Genomic DNA, 4482 nt, shown 5'->3' on the forward strand with positions numbered 1-4482 from the left:
CCAGCCAGAGTCACAAGAGGCGCACAGGAGGGAGATTGTAAAGGGTGGTCAGGGACAGAACCAGGGTCGTCAACAGATGAAATTTTAGCAGCCATAATAAGAAAACTACCTTCATTCCCCCACCCCTCCACCCACCATGGAGCCCAACAAGGGGAGGCCATATGCCAGGGAAAACACCACTGGCGACCCCAGAGGTAGTGGGAAAGTATAAGCAGGTAACCACCAAGGGACCCTGACAAGGGTGACTCCAGGACGATAGGAGCCACCAGGTCCCCCAGTGCCCGCTTGACCCTAAAGCCACTAATTGACTAGCCTGGATGGCTAGCCAGTGACCAGCCGATTGACCTGGTCGGGCCCAACCAGGCCACCCGTCTAGCCAGAATAAGGGACCAAAGAGGTGTATTGCTAGCTGCAGGGCGCACCATGCAGCATCACTCAACCTCCAGGACTCCCGTCTCCCAGCATTACGGGACGTCACGCACGGCAAACACGTGGGGAGGCAACAGTCCCGCCCTAGATGGCAAATGGGCAGGGACTGACATCACCAGTAGGCCTCCTCTACCAGTGATGTAGGGGGTGCTTGGTCCACGACACTGACAAATGCCGAACCCTACAAAGGTAGGCATGCCTCCAAAGTAGGTGGCACTGCCAGCCACGCTTCAAGCCCCGCCACCACGTCAAGGTGACCCCCCTCAGCGGGGCACTAACAACATACAAAATAATAAACAAATCAGACATTTTTAGGTGATTTACATTTTTTTTTTCATTCCATTTACTCGAAAACTATTGGACGTATCAACTTGAAACTTTTACAGATGAAAGATCGTGAAATTCTGCATATAGACATGTTCTTTGCAACTGCGCGTTGCGGGAAAAATTTTTCACAGTGATGTTGGGAACTTATGAGAAGCTAGTTTTCAGGTAAATAAAGTTTATTACGGCTTCATTTCTGTACATTTATTCGTCTGTTTTAATTTTTTTTTCTTATCTGATAGTATAAACATCAACGAAGATTATGGAAAGCAATTTATGACAATATAAGCACTTTCTGAGGGTGAATTGGGCCATAGAAATTTTTCCCTTGTCACGCAAGTGGAGCCAGCCTGAGCGAGGTTTTGGTCCTGTACGTGGAATCAAAACTTATTAATAATTTATGGCGCTTGAGGGGGTTAATATAGAATGTAAAAAATCAAAAGAAAAAGTAGATTTGTTGTGAAATAGATAAGAAGACCCAACAGTGAGAGGGCATATAACAACTACAAACAAGCAAAAAATGATTATACTGTACAAGGATAATGAGAGAAGCTCAAAGACAGTTTCAGGAAGACTTTATAAATAAAAGTAGTGATCAACCTAAGCTATTTTACAGGTACACCTGAAGCAAAACCAAAGTTAAATATAAAATACAATCCATTACGGATGAAGGATCATTTATACACAAGGGGAAGATGTTTGTGGAGCACTAATTAAATATTTTCAATCAGTAATTACAGAAGAAAATAATTTTGAACTAGATGATGTGCAACATGCATGCCCGCACTTATTATCAGACATACAAATATCAGGAAAAGAAGAACAGGAAGAGTTAAGTAAATTAGACAAAGGAAAAGCATACGATCCCGAAGAAATTTCAGGTTGGGTGCTACATGAATGTGCAGAAGAGTTAAGCAAACCATTATATTTAATATTTAAGAAATCTTTTGGTCAAGGTAAACTACCTGATATTTGGAAGAACGCAAACATTGTTCCCCTATTCAAGAATGGAAATAGACGGAATCCACTCAACTACCGACAAGTATCACTGACCAGTGTTGTATGTAAGGTACTAGAAAAACTGATCAGAAAAGTTTGGGTAAACCATCTAGAAGAAAACAGTATGATAACAGAAAGGCAGTTCGGTTTTAGAAAGGGAAAATCATGTGTTACTAATCTCTTAAGCTACTATGATTGTGTTACAGAAACATTACAGAAAAGAGAAGGATGGGTGGACAGTATCTGTTTAGATATCAAGAAAGCATTTAACAGATTACAGCACCAAAGACTTTTATGGAAACTGTACCATCAAGGAGGAATCCAAGGCAACCTGTACTGTTGGATGCAGTATTTTCTCAGAAATAGGGAAATGAGAACAGTACTAAGGGGAAATTACTCATCATGGTTGGAAGTGATTAGTGGAGTTCCACAGGGCTCAGTGCTGGCATCAGTTATGTTTTTAGTGTATATAAATGACATAATAACACTGGAAATGGAAGCTATCTTAATATGTTTGCTGATGATGCAAAAATACAAAGGAAAGTTACTAACACTGATTCATGCAGACAGCTACAAGCAGAATTAAGTAATCTTCAAGAATGGAGCAATAAATGGCAAATGGAATTTAATGTGGACAAGTGTCATGTAGTTAAGTTTGGTAAAAATGAAAAAAGACCAGACTGCGATTATAAGTTTGGAAGTTCAATCCTACACATTTCAGAATGGGAGAAGGACCTAGGAGTGATTATCAACGACAGACTCTCTCCAACTGAACACATCAGTGAGAAGGTACGTAACATGTGTACACCTCTTGCTAATATGAGAATACCATTCACATACATAAATGAAGACATGCTGAGAAAGATAACATCATTCATCAGACCAACCTTCGAGTATGCATCAGTAGTTTTTTTTTTTTTATGCGAGGAAGAAGGAACCAAAGGCCATGAGCCCGCAGTAACAGTTCCCTCCAAGAGAAAAACAAAATACAATAGAGAGCCAAATTCAAGATCCGATCATTTTGAGATGCCTGGACACACTGCGTTTGAAAGACTGGAGATCATAGGCAGCAGGAAATACAGACAGAGGGAGACAGTTCCAGAGATGACCTGTTGCATAAATGAAAGACTGGGAGTAACGGTTAACTCGTGCATTAGAGAGTTGGACAGAAAAGGGATGAGAGTTTGCTGCCAGACGGGAGCTACGCGCCCATCGTAGAGGTGGAGGAATGCATGCAGACAGTTCAGAGGAGCAGTGACCATTAAAGTAGCGATAGAAAAGTGATAAAGATGCAACAGTGCGGCGAAGAGAAAGAGGTTGAAGGGAGTCAGTAAGAGGAGGAGAGTTAATGAGACGAAAAGCCTTTGACTCCACCCTATTGAGAAGAGCTGTATGTGGGGAGCCTGCCCACACATGAGAGTTGTACTCCACACGGGGCGGATAAAACCCCTCTATAGAGTCAACAATTGTGCAGGGGTAAAGAATGAGTGGAGTCGGCTTAGCACACCCAATCTCTTGGAAGCAGATTTTACAAGAGATGTAATATGATCTTTCCAAGATAAGTCCCGAGTAAATGAAACCCCAAGCATGTTCAAGGATGATGCAGGATTAAGCTGAATAATATTAAACATTAGTGGGTATACCTGTGAAAGATTTTGTAGGGTTGATGGGTGTAAGAACTGAGTCTTAGATGCATTAAAAACAACCATATTATTTTTACCCCAGTCAGAGATACGAGCCAAGTCAGACATTAGGTGTGCCATAGCCTCATCCCTTGTTTGTTGAAGTAACTGTTGAGATGGGCGTTGCGGGAACCAAATGGAAAGGTGAAGGGTGGAGTCATCAGCATATGAGTGGATAGAGTTAGATGTACAGCTTAGAAGATCATTGATGAATAAAAGGAAGAGAGTTGGCGATAGGACAGAGCCCTGAGGAACACCACTGTTGATAGATCTAGGAGAAGAACGATGGCCATCTACAACAGCGGCTATAGAACGACCAGAAAGGAAGCTAGCAATGAAGGCACAGATAGAAGGATAGAAACCGTAGGAGGGCAGTTTGAAAATTAAAGATTTATGCCAGACTTGATCGAAAGCCTTTGAGATGTCAAGTGCAATGCCAAAGTTTTTGCCAAAGTCCCGAAAGGAGGATGACCAGGAGTCTGAAAGGTAGGTGAGAAGATCGCCAGTGGAGCGTCCCTGACGGAACCCGTACTGACGATCGGAAAGAAGGTTGTGATAGGAAAGATGCCTTAAAATTTTTCTTTTGAGAATTGACTCAAAACTTTTGAAATACAGGACGTTAAAGCAATTGGACGATAGTTGGAGGGTTGGGAGTGGTCACCTTTATTTTGGGACTGGCTGAATGAGAGCAAACTTCCAGCAAGAAGGAAAGGTACAAGTTGACAGACAAAGGCGAAAGAGTTTGCCTAGGCAGGGTGTAAGCACAGAAGCACAGTTCTTGAGAACAGGAGGGACCCCATCAGGCCCATATGCCTTGTTAGTACTGAGGCCAGTGATGGCAGAAAATACATCAACTGAAGAATTTTAATGTCAGCTATGAGGAAGTCAGAGGGGGAAAGAGATGGAGGAACAGCACCGGAATCGTCTAAGGTGGAATTGGAGGAGAAAGTCTGTACGAAGAGATCTGCTTTATCAGTAGAAGAAATAGCTACAGAACCATCAGAGTAGAAAAGAGGAGGGAAGAACATAAGAACATAAGAAGAGAGGA

Source organism: Coenobita brevimanus, chromosome 90 (genome assembly GCF_032717465.1).
Source record: "Coenobita brevimanus isolate Jiangsu-jjx chromosome 90, ASM3271746v2, whole genome shotgun sequence".
Lineage (NCBI taxonomy): Eukaryota > Metazoa > Arthropoda > Malacostraca > Decapoda > Coenobitidae > Coenobita > Coenobita brevimanus.